The 19206-nt window shown below is 40.1% G+C and overlaps 1 protein-coding gene across 1 annotated transcript in view; it reads left to right on the top strand.

Annotated features, from left to right (window-relative positions):
• Positions 1–19206, top strand: part of LMNTD1 (lamin tail domain containing 1) — a 445486-nt gene that overhangs the window by 7139 nt on the left and 419141 nt on the right. The window contains exons 3-4 of the mRNA XM_068560487.1: positions 239–311; positions 16623–16682. The gene's annotated coding sequence lies outside the window, so the exon portion shown is untranslated. The remainder of the gene's footprint in view (positions 1–238; positions 312–16622; positions 16683–19206) is intronic.

The following is a 19206-nucleotide window of genomic DNA, read 5'->3' as shown; positions in this document are numbered from 1 at the left end:
CCTTTACCCTAAGGCTGGGGTAGAAATAAATGACTCCCCAGAACTACTGACATTGAGATTACAAATAGTACCACTTTGGCTGGAATCAGAACATTTTCTAATACTGTACTCAAATAAGTAAGGGGTCCGGGTGGCCTCAGCAGTACAGCCCACGTGGGTGCCGTGTGACACGGTGGAAGGCAGGGTGGGCTGGTTAAGACATTAATGGTGTCATCGTCTTATGCCTGACATCTTCCAGGAGAGACCCTTCCCTTCCTGCTGCTGCCCTTCAGCCTCTGTAGGGATTCCAGTCTTCCTGACCTGTATGGGAGGTAAGGCAACCCATTTAAGTAAAAGAACTTTAAAAGAACTCTAAGGCTCTTTTCTCAGAAAGATTGGGAAGATACCAAGACAGATTTGTGTTCAAGTCCTGACTCTGCTTCTTACTACTTGAGACCTTAGTTTCCTTATCTGCAAAAAATAAGGGGTAGAAGAGAAGAGGATGATATTAGTAGCATGTAAAGACTTACTGTGATTAACTGGAATAATGTGTGTAAAGCGTTCAGCACAGTGCCTGGTACATAAGTGGTGTTGTTGCCATTATTATTATTATTATTATTATCATCATCATCTACAGGCTTGTAGGTGAGAATATACTTCAAACAAAGCCAGTAATTATAATATTCCGATTCAGTATACTCTGTGCCAAACATTGTTCTAAATACCTCTCATATAATAACTTTTTAAATACAACAACCCTATCGGGTATACTGTTATACCCATTTTATAGATTAGGAAGCCAAAACAGAGAGAGATTAAGTAATTTACTCAAGAGTCCATCATTAGATAGCGGCAGAGCTGGGATCCAAACCCAGGAAGTCTGACTTCAAAATCCGTACTCTTTACCACTGTAATTAGAGTGAGGCAAGACTCAAAAAGGGCTGAGAGAATGAAGCATAGAACTGGCAAAGGTTCAGGTGCAAAGATTAGAATGGAATTGCAAATTGAGGTCTGGGTTAGGCCGGTTCCTTCCACCTGGTGCCCAGAGCGTGCTGAGGGTGAGGGCTGGGGAGTGAAGATCAGGCAGCCCCAGCAGCGTCACAGCTTCCTCGTCAGGGACTGCTCACCCTGCAAAATAAGTTAACCTACTATTTGAGAATGATTGATGTTTCCAAGTCAGTTTACAAGCAAATTGGGCGCATAACCCACAGGTGAACTATGACTAAGACAACAGTGTGCATTTTCAAGGACATTCCTGGTCTTACGTGTCTTTTACCAGGTAAGGGACCATCCTAGGAAATAGCCCAGTGAGTGCTAGTTCTTCTGCTTAATAAGCTTTTTCACCCTGGGTGAGTCCCTTTGCCTTCCTGGGCCTTTCTAAGGTGGAAGCGTGGTCTGACAGAGGTCTTTCCTCTTCCACTGTTCCCTGTGTACCCTCCGTGTGTTTATTCCAAGAGGGCCGGACATCCAGGTGGGGCTGCATTGTTCTTAGAGCAAGGGCTTCTAGAATTACCTTATATGTCACATCTAGCTCTAATATTTTGAATATATGCATCATAAATTGAAATAATTGGTGTCACTGAAATAGATGAGACATGGCAGAATAGGCTTGTTCCAGCTTCTAGTAATGACCCAAACAGCAGTTCAGAAATCCAACTAAAGGGCTTCTCTGGTGGCGCAGTGGTTGAGAGTCTGCCTGCCAATGCAGGGGACACGGGTTCGAGCCCTGGTCCGGGAAGATCCCACATGCCGCGGAGCAACTAGGCCCGTGAGCCACAACGACTGAGCCTGCGCGTCTGGAGCCTGTGTTCCGCAACGAGAGGCCACGATAGTGAGAGGCCTGCGCACCGCGAGGAAGAGTGGCCCCCACTTGCCGCAACTAGAGAAAGCCCTCGCACAGAAACGAAGACCCAACACAGCCAGAAAGTAAATTAAAAAAAAAAAAAAATCCAACAAAAAAATCCAGGAAAAAAAAATTGAGTTAGGCTTAATTTGTACCACGAACATAATATTCAGTGAATATGATTCTGTTATTTATTTTTTACCTTATTCTGTGACTTCACTCATAGCATTCAATTTATATATTTATTTCTAAGCATTGGTTTCCAAAAAAGTCATTATCCTGTGAGCAGTAGGGGCCACTAGAGCTTTATAACAAATAAACGGACGAAGAGTGGATGCCCTTTGAAGAAATAGCCTCGTGTTACTTGTTGCCCTCAAAACTGGGATGTCCACATACTAATAGGGGTCACGACAGCATGTCAAACTGCAGAAAAAACTGCATAATACTTCAGTGATTTTAGACAGAAGTAGATAATCAATTCAGCCCCGGGTAGCTTCAGAGAGTAAGTCAAAAGAAGGAAATCTTTTTATTCTCCTCAGGGCAGAGATGTTTTTCTGGTTCTGTGTTTTAATTTTAGCATCTGCTGTTCCCTAGCGAAGTGTTGGTTAAAACAAAAACCACTGTTTATTAGAAGCAAGTGTCAGAACTTAATCAAAGATGAGTAGCATGTCAGTTTCCCTACTCCTGTAATAAAAGAATAATTGTGATTGTACTCTGGGGGTCCATGTAGGTAAGGGGTCTAGTTCTGTCTGGCCATTTCATGTAGAAGCAAATAAGGGGATAAAAAAGAGTTATTAAAAACAAAAGCAAAACAAGCAAGACAAAATGAAATATGGGAGCTAAAATTCCAGTCCTTGGCAATCAACCCCCAGGCCTGGGTGTTATGCAGAAAAAGGAAAACGTTGGAGACCCCATGGCAGTGTCGGTCAAGGCAGGTGATTTTAATTTCTGTTTTTCTAATAGGCTGGAGTTGGAAAAGGGAAGAAGTGGTGATTTGGGGGAAGAACTACTTTGCACATAACAAATAGTTTACTGTGAGCACTCAAGGACATCCTTAGGGTATATTTTAGAGATAGTGAAAAATTCACATGAAAGATTAAAATTCAAATTTCTAAAATTGAGAGAAAATAATTCTTAATTATTTATTAATTAGAATTATTTAATAATTCTAATTTCTTAATGTTGGCAGAAGGTAACACAGGCAGAAGAGAAGATGCGTTGGGAGGTTACATGGCTTTAAAGGAGGGCTGACAGGCTGCGTACAGGACTCTGATCCTCCTAGGGCGAGCACAGCATCTTGGCGCGCCCTCCTCTCCTTTCAGACCTTCTCTCCAGCAGCCAGTTCAGTAGTTACCTTGCATGTAAGAGGTGCTTGAGTGAGTCTTTGTTAGATAAATGAAAAGCAAATTAATGCACTTTTCAGAGCTCCCTTCAGAGACCGGAGCCTGAATGAGGACAATTATCAAAAGGATAGACTCTTTGAGAATGAAATATATTGAAGTCTTCTGATGCTGGTTGTCAGTCCTTCTTCATCCTCCTGGCTACTCTCACCCACCCCAGAGGACAGAACCCTGTAGATGGCTCCAGGTAAACTGTGAAGTGAGTGGATTAGCATCTAGGGTGGGGCCGGTGGGGCTGACTTTGGGCAATTTATTTTATCTGTCTGGGCCTCAGTTTCTGCCTGTGGTGGTGACGGTGGTGGTGGTGGTGGGATGAACTGGGAGATTGGGATTGACCTACATACACTAATACATGTAAAATAGGCAACTAATAAGAACCTGCTGTATAAAAAAATAAATAAAATTCAAAAAAAAAAAGAATGTTTACCAAATAGAGTGATCTGACCTAGAGTAGGCCCCAGTTCAAGGTAGCCTTTATCCTTACTCTTACTATTGAAATCAGAAGTTTCATGTCAGAGGCCTGATCTTTTAGTGAGATGCTTTCCCGAATCTGTCTCATGGTGGGACAGGGAGTCAAGTGTGAGACCAGAAACCCAGCTTCTCAGGAGCGGGAGGGAGGGCACTGATGCCCTGGTGATGATTCAGAAATGAGCAACGGTGCCAGGCGGGCCAACATGAGACAGAAAAGTTTCTTCATGTGCTTATTTGTTTTTGTTTTGGGTCCATTCTGCTGATAAACCTCCTCACTCAGAGGTTATTACTGCAAATGAAAAATACTGGTAAACCAGTATTTTGGCATTAGCGTTCTGAGTGAGAGCTCCAGTGGCAGGGAGGGGCTGAGCCTTGGTTGAAGGGTTTCTTTGTGTTGACTGGGAATGCCTGTTCATCACTTTGTAAAGTTGGCTGAGGGTCTTCAGGTTATAGTGGAAAACCTTAAGAGTCACATGGCAGCTTTTCCAAAAGTCTTTATTGCTGGAATTTCACTGGCTTCATGCCCATCCAAGCAGCCTCTGTCAGAAGGAACCAGAGCAGCTGTGACATGTCTGTTCAGGGCAGTATTGTATAGGCGTGAAGCAGTAGCTCCATCTTCCCAAAACCCAGTAAAGTCCCCTGTCACGGCACAACTGAAGCTGAAAAGACTTGAATTACTGCCTGCCGAGCTGGAAGGGGTCTTAGAGCTCATCTCATCCAATCCCTTCGATTTCCGGTTGAGGAATCAAATCCAGAGATGTCTGAGGACCTGCTCAAGATAACGCAGCTAATTAGGCTCAGAGTTAAGACTCAAGATGGAATACAAACAAACACTTATATTTATTAAACTTCATGTCGATTCCTTGTCTCATAAACTTGTATCTCTCTGCAAAATACTTAAGACAACAGTAAGCTGGGATAAGAGAAATTTGTGAAATTGTGTTAACATGTTTGGGGTTGTCTTCATATTCTCTGAAACCACAAAAGGCATTTGATTAGTTTGCAGCCAGTTTGAGAATTTGTATTTATTTTCAAATGGTGCTTTCATTTTCAGAAGTTAAAGAAATCATTTTTTCGTATTCGGGCTTCAAAAAGGCTGGGTGGGCTTTCGATACCCATGGCGATGGTTCCTTATTGCCAGAGCCACTGTTAGACCAAGTACTGCTTGGAAGGCAATTCGAGGCAATTTCAGAGGAGCCCCATGTCATGTCTCTCTGATTATAGTACGTGTGGTTGTCAAGCGAGAGAAACCACATCCCTTGGTGAGCTCCGCAATCAATGGGCTGTGAGCAGTCAGTCAGGCTCACCGGGAACAGCCTTCCACTGTACTTAAGACACAGGACTTACCCCCAGATCAAGCTGCTCAAAATTGCCTTTTTACTCAAGATCAAGCATTTCAGAAGTCATGCTGCACGCAGTAGGGGAACTATTAAGTTGTAATGAAATAGAACAGCTACAAAGAAGAAAACAAATGTGTACTTCAAAGATGCAAAGGAGTGTCTTCATCAGGGCCCTGTTCAGATGTATCTTTTCTGCCATGAAGATTCTTCTAATTTTCATTTTGATATGTTTTCCTTTTCTTAATTTTAAACCACGAACTCTCCTTGTGCCAATTAACAAAAAGTGAAATAGAAGTCAGTCACTCCCTAAATTCCTCTTAGATGGCGAACATTCTTTCTCTAGCCGTGGTTGCTTGCATGCTGCCTCTTCTAATCTGAGACCCTCACTGCAGGCAGTAATCAAATTCCTGGAGATGGGGTCAGGGAAAACTCAATCCCAAGTTGTCCCCATCCTTCCCCCCTGAGAGATCATGCCTATGTCAGTCTTGGTTCCTTTTCTCCACCCTCATCTTTGTCTTTCCCTCTGTTTAGCTCTTTCTTTATACCTTGTAGACTAGAGACATGAGCATATGAGATTCTTCCTCCCCTCCCTTCTCTTTCTTGGTTACCTTATAGACTTCTCTCCTCCTACACCTCTGTTCATTATATTCTCCCTCCCATTTTGTTCCAAAAATCTACCTGTAATGCATGGCTGATAAGCATATTCATTTTGCTTATGATTAACCTCGAAGGAGGAAAACACATTTTGGTGTGTTTTCAAACTAAAGAACCACTGCCAGAATACGTCTGAAAGTTCGCTTTGACTTTGCATTAAAGTATTCATTTCCCACTCCCCACGGCCCTCACCTCGTCCTTCTCTAATTAAACTTAATTTCCATGTTAAAAATATTAAAAAAAATTATTTCTAGCTCACGTTTTGAGTGCTACACTACCGTGTTGCGTTCCACTGCCTTTTCAATGCAGATGTACCACAGGAGGTAAATGAGCCCTTTTGAAGTAATTTTGGAACCTGGCCATTTTTAGAACATTGTTTCTATGAGAAAATGAATTCCCAGCTTTTAGAACATGATTTATTTTAAGTTGGGTATTTCCTCTCTGTGTTTGGTACAAAAAAAATCTTTTTGACGTGGTGACATAAAATCAAAGAGAGCTGACTTGGTTTTTACCTTGCTGAATATTTTCATAATAGAAGAAAATTAACCTGTTTATTTCTTACATTTTGTTGTGTTTTGTATAACGTTCTAGAGACCTTGAGATGCGTATTGTTGGTAATTCATAATTTTTCATAACCAGAGATACGCGGAGACTGCAGTTGTACACCGTTTCTGTTTTTCCCCTCTTCCTGGGCACGTGGAGAGACTGTATTTTCCAGTCTGCCTTGTAGCTAGGTGTGGCCATGGGAGTGGGTACTTGCCAATGGAATACGAGTACAAGTGATTCGAGGAACTTCTGCCTCATCTGCTTAAGAGGATCTCCCTGGCCTGAGACTCCCTCTCTTTCCCCCACGTAGCCACCTGGACCAGAGCAACCCTGCAAGCCAACTGTGGATGGCAGAGTTATTGCCAGCCTGGGTCTCCAGTGACTGGCTGGAGCAGAGCTGCCCACCAAGCTGGGACACTTGTCTTGCACTGTTACCTGGGAGACAAATGAACTTCATTGTTCTTTGAGCCACTGCATTTTGGGGCTCTTTTTCTTACAGCAGCTTAGCCTACTCTATAAAACTACTACAAAAATTATTTTACAAGATGTCCTATTGTAAAGTATTTTACCAAAATATACTGAATAATCAAAAACTACATAAGCAAAAAGTAATTTTCTTCCAAAAACAAAACTCTAGACATTTTTTTTTGATCCTGCTAGTGTATTTCTCTATATATTAAGAAATGGATAAGGCTAATTTAATCCTCGATTCAAACATAAAAGTCTGTTTACCAAAGCCAGACATGTTTTCCAAAGAGTTGTTATTTGAAAGGGGTAATATGTTCTGGCTTGCATTATATCTATTAAAGGAAAACAAGTAAAAGAATACCCACCTCAGAAGCACATTTGTTTGATATAGTATCCCATAATAATCCCATTTTAATTAGGGCCAAATTCTGCTTATGATCAAATGCAGTCTCAAGAAACAAAATTCTTCCAGGGTCACGTTATAATACAATAGTGAAAGAAGAATAAAGCAAGGTTAACATCATTGAATTTCAAAAAAAAATTATAAATTGGAATGAGGGTAGAATCACACACATATTCATGGTTTATTTTTTATACCACAATTGGTGTATCTAATGGTACTTCTTTGCTGAATATTTTTGTGTATTTGTTGGTGGCTTCGTTTTTCTCACAAAGTAAAGTAACATTTGTAATTTAGGTTTTTCATAAAGTTCTTCCATTAGAATATATATTAAGATAATCTAAAATATGAAAGTTAAAATAAATAGGGCCAAATTGGCCCATGGCTAAAAAAACAAACATCTAAGCCCTGAACGAAGTAGGGATGAATTCATTCCTCAAAATCCTAAAACGGGAGAGTTAGGAAAAGGGGTTACGAAAGAATCTACGACCTTAATAACATTAAAAAAACTAAATGAATATTACGGTATTCTTCGTAGAACTCAGAACTCTGGGTGAATTCTGAGACAAAACATTTAAGAGGATAAAATAGGCATTAGCTACAGGAAAATAATCCATTCTCTCTCTACATATTTTTAACTAGTAGCAAATTCATCTCACTGTATTTTTTAAAAATTTTCTTTTGTTTTGTTTGGCCACGCTGCACAGTTTGCAAGATCTTAGTTCCTGGACCAGGGATCAAACCCGCGCCCCCTGCAGTTGAAGCGGGGAGTCTTAACCACTGGATCGCCAGGGAAGTCCCACTTTTTTTTTCTTTAAGTGCAATACTGGACTTTAACTCTGTCTGCCAGTATCAAGATTATGATAATTGTAATCTAGATCTTCTTTATGCATACGATGATGTCTACTTCAACCTTAAACTGACATCTGTGGAACTTTGCTCTAGTAAACATTCCTTCCCCTCTTCCACCAGTTCCTGGCTGCCTGACATAACCAGCCATCAGACGAGAGAACGTGCTTATAGCATTCTGTAAGGGGGATAGAATGCAATATGGATAGAATGCAGTGTGGGATAGAATGCGATATGGTCTGAAAAGAATCAAGGTTCTTAGGTTTTCTACTTCTCGGTTTCTGTGTTTAAAAATATAAACCCACAGGGACTTCCCTGGTGGTGCAGTGGTTAAGAATCTGCCTGCCAATGCAGGGGACACGGGTTCGATCCCTGGCCCGGGAAGATCCCTGGCCCGGGAAGAACATGTTGCGGAGCAACTAAGCCCGTGCGTCACAGCTACTGAGCCTGCGCTGTAGAGCCCACAAGCCACAACTACTGAGCCCACGCGCCACAACTACTGAAGCCTGCGCACCTAGAGCCTGTGCTCTGCAACAAGAGAAGCCACTGCAATGAGAAGCCCACGCACCACAACGAAGAGTAGCCCCCGCTCGCCACAACTAGGAAAAGCCCGCACACAGCAATGAAGACCCAACGCAGCCAAAAAATAATAAAATTAAATAAATAAATAAGTAAAATTGAAGTTGCTTTAAAAAAAAAATATATATATATATATATATAAACCCACATTATAGTAACTGACCGCTGTGTGACAATTCATCTAGAGTCTTGGTCCAAAGAGTCTTCTAATGCTGGCTTTAGTGCTACTCAACTCTATGACAGATCCAAGCTGGGCCTCCACTTCCTTATCTGGACATGGGAATACTTTATTAATATTTGTTTTTCCCAAGCCCACTGTAGAAGAAGTCTGTACCTGCAGGAAATTACATGGCACACAACTCTTCACTTAAAGCAAAAATAAAGACAGCCTTAAAGAGGAAACAGTATCACGATGGGGAAGGAGGAGTAAATGGCTGAGGGGCATGTGACCGTGGCAGTGCCTCTGGGATGGGTCAGCCGGTCGGAGGGCCAAATCCAGCCTGCTGCCTGCTTTGTTAAGAGCTAAGAAAGACTTCTCCATTTTTAAATGATTTTTTAAAATTCTGAAGAAGAAGAGTATTTCGTAATACATGAAAATTTTATGAAATTCAAATATTAGTGTCTATAAATAAAGTTTTATTGAAACACAGACATGCCCTTCCATTTATGTGTTGTGGCTGCTTTCACACCACAACAGCGAGAGTTCAGCAGTCATGACAGAGACCGTACAGCCTGCAAAGCCTAACACATTTACTAGCTGTCCTTTATAGAATTAGTTTTGCAAACCTTCCTCTAGAATGTTCAAGGTAGAAATGTCCAGTGGCAGTTGGAATTTAGATTTTTGGAATGATCCACAAGAAGCAGTAGTTTAAAATGTGGGAGTTGAGGAAGTCAAGAAGAGATTCGAGAAAAGAGGTCTGGAGAAAGCACCTGTGGAAGATGACTTTGATAAGTTGGGAGAGGAAGGAATCCCTGAAGGGAGGAAAGAAGGCACAGGTAGAACACGGTGGGTGTTCCAAAAGCCAAGCAAGGAGTGAGTTGGTGACAGCAGACATGTCAGAGAGATCAGGTAAACTGAAGATAAAACAGTTTACTGGATTTGGTGACTAGAGGTCATTGGTGGCCCCCGAGAAAGCGATTTCTAGGAAACAATGTGGCATTTGCCAGTTTTCAAGAGGTCCAGGAGCAAACAGATTTGCCCTGGAAAGGAGGCCAACATTTGTCTGCTTGCTTGCTTGCTGTTTTTCATAGAATACTGAGAGTGTTTGTAGGCCTAACAGAAGCATTCAAGAGATGGAGATGAAGAGAGGAGACAGAGAGCTGAGGAAAGGAATAGAGAAAAGGTTGAAGGGATGCCTAAGTTGAATATAGAAGGGGCACAGCTCCCTCTGAAACAGTGAGGAAGGTAAGAGTGGACACACAAAGAAAATTTGAAGGGGGAGGCCAAAAAGGGCCTGATAACATTAAGTGGCAAGGTTAACTACATAGAATAAGGAAGCTGGAATAACAACGGGGCATTTCAGGAGGGTAAACCAGTAACCATCGTGCGTGAAGCTGTACAAAGTCTACTGGAGTGTCTGAAAGGACTGCTGAGGAAAAGTATTTGATATGGTTTTGAAGTCTTTCCCAAAAGTTTGGTAGCTTAGGTGTGGAGATGGAAAAGAAGTTGAAAGAGGCTAAGATTAACATGAAAGACTCCAGAAAAGGTAACACGTGGAATGACTGTTCAAGAAGACAGTGTTGAAACCACTTGTCCTGGAGTCCAGACTGGTTGGTAGAGCAAGGGAAACCAGAGGGAACTTGACCAGCTAGGATTAGAAAGAAGACTTAAGAAAGAAATGAGACTGAAGTGTCATTTCTGTAAGGTGAAGGAAGTACAAAAGATAGAGATCAACGAAGATAAAATCAGAAAGGAGGACTTCTATCATCACTATCACCAAATGAAAGATCTTGGAATATTGAAAATAAGGTGTAAGATCTGGCTGTCATGGGGACTATGGGACTCTCAGAAGAAATCTGAAGATGCAGCTGCTTTATCCTGGAAGGCTCTTGTTCCTCAAGGTTTCTTGTCCATGTATGTGTCCCAGGGTCATGTAGGTGGAAGGTGATCAGAGACCAGATAAGTGATGTCTGAGCTGTTTCCAGTGGGAGTAGATCACAGAGAAAAGTCTTAGCCAGAGAATCTTAACTTGAACCTAAGGGGTTTAGTTGAAACTGAGTAGTCCTTTGGAATGGAGCTGAACAATGACTCAACTCATTGACTTTGGCTCACTGGGCACCCTTTCCCTCCCTCCCAGGGAAACTGAGATTGAATGAATAATAGCTGTGAAATGCCCCTTTGAGAACAAGACTCCTACACACTAATAAATACTAAATGCTTTTCATTACAATTTAAGTGAATGACTTGCTTCCCCGCAAAATGCGTCATAATGAATGGCATGAGAAAGAATGACATTTCCCCAAAATGTTGCACATTAACACTAATTTATTATAGACTCATGAATGTCTATAAATTTTGTTGATTGAAAATTAATTTGCATCAACATTTGAGGAATGGTAGGAGGGAAGTTAATAAGTACCTGAACCATTCAATTATTTGAAGTACCTAAACTTAGCTAAAATTTACTAAAGGATAATTTAAAAACTTATTCATCAAATTAAATTGTGACATTTGGGGGTCATTTGAAATGAAAAACATCTTTTGTTTTCTCAGCTCCCATTTTACCTCTTCTCCCCTTGCCCCTGGTCCCAATCCCCATCCCATCCTTGCTGCCCCTAGATATTCTTTCAAAGATTCGGCAGTGGTAGGAAGGAAAATATTCACATATTCCAGAAAGCAAATAATTTCTTGGTCTTCATGACATAAGAATACTAGCTTTCCCACAGAGAAGCAAATTGGATGACAATTTTAGGATAATTGAATTGCTTGATGCTTTTCAAGTTGTTCGGAAACCAGTGCTGTGAAAACCAGTTTTTTTCAGTGCTACCTGTAGTTTCCTGTGCTAGGAGATTTTCTATTTACCTGTTAAAAACAAAACACAGAGCAAAGGCTTGCAGATTTGTGAGTGGGTTTATGTTATACAGTGGCTTTGAAAATGAAAACTTGGTAAACTAAATTAAAACAAACTGAGTTGCCCGAATTTTCAATAAGTTAGGTGTAATAATTTGGGGTGGACAAAAAAAAATCTGTATAGAAGAGACCCATAGATCTTAATTTTAAATCATTTGAGGGCCAAATGGTCACCCTTTTCCCCCCCTTTCTGGATGGAGATGGAGGGTATCAGGGCTTTCAGGTATGAAACAATTGATAATGATACCAAACAAAATGGTTGGTAATCACAAAGAGAGTAAGGCACAAAAAGAAAAGTATCTGGGCAGAGACAAATCATGGAACTGATCAGAAACTGAATAATGTTGGCCTCTGCTTCTGAACCTTGACCATGCATCAGAATTACCTGGAGGGCTTATAAAAATACAAATTGCTAGCCCCCACCAACAGTTTCTGATTCAGTAGATCTGGGATAGGGCCTGAGAGTTTCCTTTCCACCAAATTCCTGAAAGATCCTGACGCTGCTGGTTCTGGGACCACACTTTAAGAACTAAATTTAGGTTGATTTAGGGCAGTGTCTAAAGACAGAAAGAAGAAATACTAAAGTGTGGAAGACAATGATGAGAGATAGAAGAAGCCAATTTATTGGAGGAAATTAAAAGGAAGAAGGAATTAAGACAACAGGTGATGACTAAATTAAAATTAAGAAAAGCAAAGGAAGGTAAACTTTAATTGAATGCCAAGCCCTGTGCTAGGCACTTTACATTCACATTCCTGCCAGGTAGGTAAAATAACATCCAGAAGAGGAACAAGGTGTTCAAAAACTTGACAAGTATGAGTGGATAATGATGACTATAGTAAAATAGCTTTTCAAGGTCAACACAGTTAAAAAACGGTCCTGAGTTCTAAGCCACTTAAAAGATAGACAAGGAGAAAGATGGAGATCAGAATACCATACTTATTACTGATTAAGGCTGGGAGGGATGATGTGGCTTAGGAGTGCAGCAACGGTGGGCTTCCCAATGCTGCTGCTCCGAAACAGACCGGTCTATCGGGCCAGGCCAGGTGGACATGTTTCCTCCCGTGGGGCCCTCCCCTTGGAAAATTTCCAACATGGAAGATAAGACATGAGTATGGGCATTACTGTGGCCATTCCTCAAGGAAGGAGAGCATGGCAGGGGCTGAGCTTTGCAAGCCCTATTTACTCTTCTCAAATTTACCATTCAAATAATTTGCTTTTCATTCTCTGAGGCAGAGTGGTGAAAGAGTAAAGAGGTTGGGAATGTTACATGAACTGAGGTCTCTCTAGATGCAAGGAAAAACATCAGGAGCCTGGAATAAATATCCTCTCCCTATAGGTAGGTGAACCTAGCATAAATGCAGACTCTTTCCCTCTAAAGCCTGCTCGTTTCAACGATTCTGTTGGTACTTCCCTGGCAGTCTGGTGGTTAAGACTCTGGCGCTTCCACTGCAGAGGGCACGGATTTGATCCCTGGTTAGGGAACTAAGATCCTGCGTGCCACACTGCGCGGCCAAATATATATATATGATTTTGTTGCTTCTAGAAAGAAAGCATGACAAAGATTGGGGAGTAGTAAAGAATCCCAGGAAGATGCAAGATGAAGGAACCAGTACTGTATTTTGGTAGCATGGTAACTTGAATTACTGGTGCCCAACAACGGGGGATTGCTTGCAAGACTAAACACTGGAAGTGGGCCTGGCTGGTGGCCGGGTCAGTATCCCGAGGAGAGGCTGGTTGATCTAAATTTCACACGTGGCTTCCGAGTCTGCTTCTGTCTGTGGCCATTTTTTGACTAGTTTTCGTTTTCTATATTCTGCTGGCCATTTAGTTTGTTCCTGAGGAAAATGGCTCAAATTGACATTTGGACACATTTGGAAAGGAAAAAAAGCACTAAAGAGCAGCCTCATTCTACTTAAACAGTGTGCAATCAGACTAATATTTCCAGTAGTTCAACCTGCTATGAGTCCCAAGTCATCACATCATCAGAGGTTTGTGCTCCGTGGCCGTAGACGTGCAGAGCCTCTTCAGTTCTCCTTCCGCCCTGTCGCTGCGGTGTCAGCTTGCGCTCCGGGAGTTCCCGCAGCGGTGCACACGGCCTCCTACAGTGGATGAGGGTGGGCTGTACCTCATGGAGGGCTCTCACCACGTGACTTTCCAATGTGCTCGTGCTTAGTAGAGCACCTCCTTGGCACAGTGAAAGTTCTTTACGTTGGACTTTGTTGAATGAAATGCCCCTGGAGGCACATTTTAAAGCTGAGATTTTAATTACAGACCATTAACTGCTGCTGCGTCTGTGTCTTTAATTGAGTACCGTATATATAGTTCTAGGGCCCTTGAGGATTTTACCCCAACAGGTGAAGTTTTATGTGTTCAGTGGATTTTTGTTGTTGCTGTTTAAGCGAAAATGTTTGAATTCCGATAATTCTTGCTAGGAACACAAAAGAGGAAGCAGAAGATGCCCAGGAACTCAATAATTGAGTGGATGAAGATGAATATAGGAAAAAAAACAGCAGGAAAATGGTATCTGAGCTGACTGAAGTACATAAAGTCCTAGAACCTTCACACATTTTTATTACTCAAAGAATTCTATTTTTATTTGGCAAACCAGAGGGTTTATATTAGTTTTATTATCTTATGGTTGGGATGATCAGCACACTTAAACCTGAACTCAAACCTAAACCTGAACCTGAACTCAGACCTATAGTTTCGTCAAAATTTTAGCTAAAAACGAGAGAAAAACTTTAAAAATAGCTCTTTCAGAAGTTCCAAACACCTATATAAAATTCTTAACACTTAGAAAAATTGTAAATTTACAAGTATTAGTTACCATAAATGAGTCTTCCTGATTATTTTCTTAACATGAGTAAAATGTCTTCAGAACTTTCTTCTCTTGAATATTCACTGCGGTTAATGAGTGTTCAGTGTAGTTTATAAATGATCGTTTAAACACAGAGATAGGAAGAAAATGAAGAGACCAAGCTTCTGGTCTACATTCTGCCATAAACCAGTGGTATGATCTAGGGGCCAGTTAGTGTTCTCATGATTAAAATACCTGTTGTAGAGCATTCAGAGGTATCTCATAAGGGTAAAAATGAGGTCATGTATACAAAGCACTGAAAAAAAATTTAAAGTGTTATATGACTTTTAAAGTAATCAGCATCATTTAAAATGGACGAATAGCATAAACTGAAGATGTTTAGCTTAGGGAAGGTAAGACAGAAGTGGTAAAGCAAAAGTGTCTTCTGATACTTGAGAGCTGCTCAGTTGATCTGGAGGACAGACTTTAAAAGCGGGTGGAGGGCTTCCCTGGTGGCGCAGTGGTTGAGAATCTGCCTGCTAATGCGGGGGACGCGGGTTCGAGCCCTGGTCTGGGAGGATCCCACGTGCCGCGGAGCAACTGGGCCCGTGAGCCAAAACTGCTGAGCCTGCGCGTCTGGAGCCTGTGCTCCGCAACAAGAGAGGCTGCGATACTGAGAGGCCCGCGCACCGCGATGAAGAGTGGCCCCCGCTTGCCGCGGCTAGAGAAAGCCCTCGCACAAAAACGAAGACCCAACACAGCCAAAAATAAATTAATTAATTAAAAAAAAAAAAAAAAAAAAGCGGGTGGAAATTACAGCCCAGTAGTTTTCAGCATAACATAATAAAACAACTCTCTACAGCAGTGGAGTAGATGGTCTTGTGAGAGCATGATCCAACTGTCCATGACAGCGTGCATGCCAAGTTCCTATACTGATTGTCAGAGATGCCTTTTGTGACATTAGCTGCTATAATTTATTATTGGACCAAGAGCTCTCTAAAATCCTTTCCAACTTTCAGAGCCTTAGTTCCTGTGTTCATCTAAAAAACTAATCAATGAATTTTGTGGCAGTTGATTCTATTGATAATGTTTATATGACAGGATACAATCAAGTGGAAAAATATATTCACTTAGGTGTACCATGAAGATCCTAATGTGTTCTCCAGAGAACAGTGGTATTTCTAGAGCATGGGAGGGATGTATGCTTAGTGGGGATTCCTTAGCCCTCCCAGAAATGCCTTCACTAAGCAGCAGTGCTTTAAGCAATCATTTGATGTTAGCAATAAAAATCCAACTGAAGTTAGTATATACTATATTATACCGTATTCTTTTTCTTCACATGAGAAATACCTTTGGAATTTAAAATCAAGGAAAGCCTTTCTTTTTCTGAGCAACTAGAATATTTCCTTATTCCAGTAACAAAGCTTTGTAATTTAGTGAGCCCATTGTCCTGGCTGCTAGGAAGCTCAAAGCAGATTTGAAATAACCATGGCAACTCTGACAATTCTCAGAGTTGGCATGCTTACATTATCTCTTTTTCCCTTGGTCTGAATTTTCTTTCTCTTTCATAATGTTTTAAACTGTTAAAAAATTTTTTTAAAGATGGTCATACTTTTAAAGTAGTCACTGTAGATACCTTCAGTTGATTTTGCAAAAAAAGTCTTTTATGCTCTTCTTTCTTTAGCCAACCTTGCTATTTTCCACATAGACACAGAAGCACAAACACACACACACGCCAGTGTACTATTTTCTTCTTTTCAAAATATGCAGAAAATAAATTTAATATAACACAGTAAATTATTTGCAGCTCTGAAGGGTTTGACAATCAAATAAATCTGATTATGTTCTCCTTGCAGATGATGCCATATTTACCTAAAGATCAGGATGGTTTGTTCTTTCTTGGTCTTCTAAGGGTTACAGAACCTGTGAAATATATTACTTCACCGTCCTCATGAAGTGTTTTAGTGATGGCCAAGAGGTTTTGGACAGTGAAGAATTTAGGACTCTTTTGAAGCTTATGACAAACATTAATTTGAAGTTCAAAGATGCATAGTCTCTGCCAGTTTTTCTTGCCATTTATTTATTTATTCAAATTTTATTCCTGTACTCCTACCCGCATTCCTGATGATAGCACTTAACCCTTTCATAAAGAAGCTTCCTTTTGTCTTTTTAAGTTCCCTTGGAGTCAACTACTAGATATCATGGACATTGTTTTGCTTTTTCAGAGAACTCTGGAAAGCAAGCAGCTTCCTCTTCATGCCCGAACCTGCCACACGTCTAACATGGTAAGTTTTTGTATTTCATTTTGATACAGATTCTGTAGGCCCTCTGTTGTAAGCAACTAAAATTTTTTGAAAAGAAGTTATCTTTTAAAAATTTAAATATAGTTGATGTAAAATATTGTGTTAGTTTCAGGTATACTACATTGTAATTTGACATTTGCATATACATTACAAAATGAACACCACGGTAAGTCAAGTACCGTCTGTCCCCATTCAAAGTTACTACAATATTATTGATAATATTCCTTATGCTGTATATTATATCCCTGTGGGTTATTCATTTTATAACTAGAGATTTATACTGTTAATTCCCTTCACCTGTTTCACCCAACCCTCCACCTGCCTCTGCTCTAGCAACCATACATCTGTTCTCTGTATCTATGAGTCTGTTTTCATTTTGCTTTGTTTGTTTGTTTTGTTTTTTAGCATCCACATATAAATGAGATCAGACAGTTTTTTTCTTTTCCTGTCTGATTTATTTCACTTAGTAAAATGCCCTCTAGAGTCATCCATGTTGTCACAAATGGCAAGATTTCATTTTTAATGGCTGAGTAATATTGCATTGTGTGTGTGTGTGTGTGTGTGTATGTATCACATCTTCTTTATCCATTCATCCATCCATGGACACTTAGGTTGCTTCCATATCTTGGCTATTTTAAATGATGCTGCAATGAACATTGGGGTGCATATATCTTTTGGAATTACTGTTTTTGTTTTCTTTGGGAAAATACCCAGAAGTGAAATTTCTGGATCATATGGTAGTTTTATTTTTAATTTGTTGAGGAAACTGCATACTGTTTTCCATAGTGGCTGCATCAATTTACAGTGCACAGGATTCCTTTTCCACCATATCTTCGCCAACACTTGTTATTTGTTGTCTTTTTTGGATGATAGCCATTCTGACAGGTGTGAGATGGTATCTCATTGTGGTTTTGACTTGCATTTCCCTGATGATTTGAGACGTTGAGCATCTTTTCATATGTCTGTTGGCCATTTGCATATCTCCTTTGGAAAAATGTCTAGTCAGGTCCTCTGCCCATTTTTGAATCAGGTTGCTGGTTTGTTTGATATTGAGTTGTATGGATTCTTTGTGTATTTCAGGTACTACCCATTATCACATATATCAGTTGCAAGTATCTTCTTACACTCAGTAGGCTGCCTTTTCATTTTATTGGTGATTACTTTCACTAAGCGAAAGCTTTTAGTTTGATATTGTCCCATTTGTTTATTTTTGCTTTTGTTTTGCTTGCCTGAGGAGACAGATAAAAAAAATACATTGCTAAATCCAATGTCAAAGATATTACTGACTATGGTTTTTTTTTAAAAGGACTTTTATGGTTTCAGGTCTTACATTTAAGTCTTTAATCCATCTTGAGTTTATTTTTGTATATGGTGTGAAAAGTAGCCCAGTTTGATGCTTTTGCATGTAGCTGTCCCGTTTTCCCAACAACATTTATTTAAGAGTCTGTCTTTTCCCAGTTGTATATTGTTGCCTCCTTTGTTGTAGATTAATTGACCATATGAACTTCAGTTTATTTCTGGGGTCTCTCTTCTCTTCCATTGATCTACGTGTCTGTTTTTCTGCCAGTACCATACTGTTTTGATTATTGTAACTTTGTAGTGTAGTTTGAAACCAGGGATTGTGATACCTCCAGCATTGTTCTTTCTCAAGGTCGCTTTGGCTATTAGAAGTCTTTTGTGTTTCCACACGAATTTTAGAATTGTTTGTTCTAGTTCTGTGAAAAATGCCATTGGGATTGCGTTGAGTCTGTAGATAACATAGGGTAGTATAGTCACTTTAACAATATTAATTCTTCCAATCCATGAGCACAGTGTATCTTTCCATTTGTTTGTATCCTCTTCAGTTTCTTTCATCAATGTCTGATAGTTTTCAGAGTACAAGTCTTTTACCTCAGTGGTTAGATTTACTCCTAGGAATTTTATTCTTTTTGATGCAATTGTAAATGAGATTGTTTTCTTAATTTCTCTTTCCAATATTTCATTATTAGTGTATAGAAATGCCACAGATTTCTGTATATTAATTTTGTATCCTGCAACTTTACTGAATTTATTGATGAGTTCTACTAGTTTTGGGGTACCATCTTTAGAATTTTCTATATATAGGATCATGTCATCTGTAAACAGTGACAGTTTTACTTCCTCCTTTCCAATTTGGATTCATTTTATTGCTTTTTCTTGTCTGATTGCTGTGGCTAGGACTTCCAATACTATGTTGAGTAAAAGTGGTGAGAGTGGGCATCCTTGTCTTATTCCTGATCTTAGAGGAAATGATTTCAGCTTTTCGTCATTGAGTATGATGTTGGCAGTGGGTTTGTCATATATGACCTCTGTTATGTTGAGGTATGTTCCTTGTATGCCTACATTGTTGAGAGTTTTTATCATAAAATTGATGTTGAATTTTGTCCAAAGCTTTTTCTTCATCTATTGAGATAATCATATGATTTTTATTCTTCAATTTGTTAATGTGGTGTATCACATAGATTGATTTGTGGATATTGATTTGTGG

Source organism: Eschrichtius robustus, chromosome 13 (assembly GCF_028021215.1).
Source record: "Eschrichtius robustus isolate mEscRob2 chromosome 13, mEscRob2.pri, whole genome shotgun sequence".
Classification (NCBI taxonomy): domain Eukaryota; kingdom Metazoa; phylum Chordata; class Mammalia; order Artiodactyla; family Eschrichtiidae; genus Eschrichtius; species Eschrichtius robustus.
This window is presented reverse-complemented; position numbering and strand designations above follow the sequence as displayed.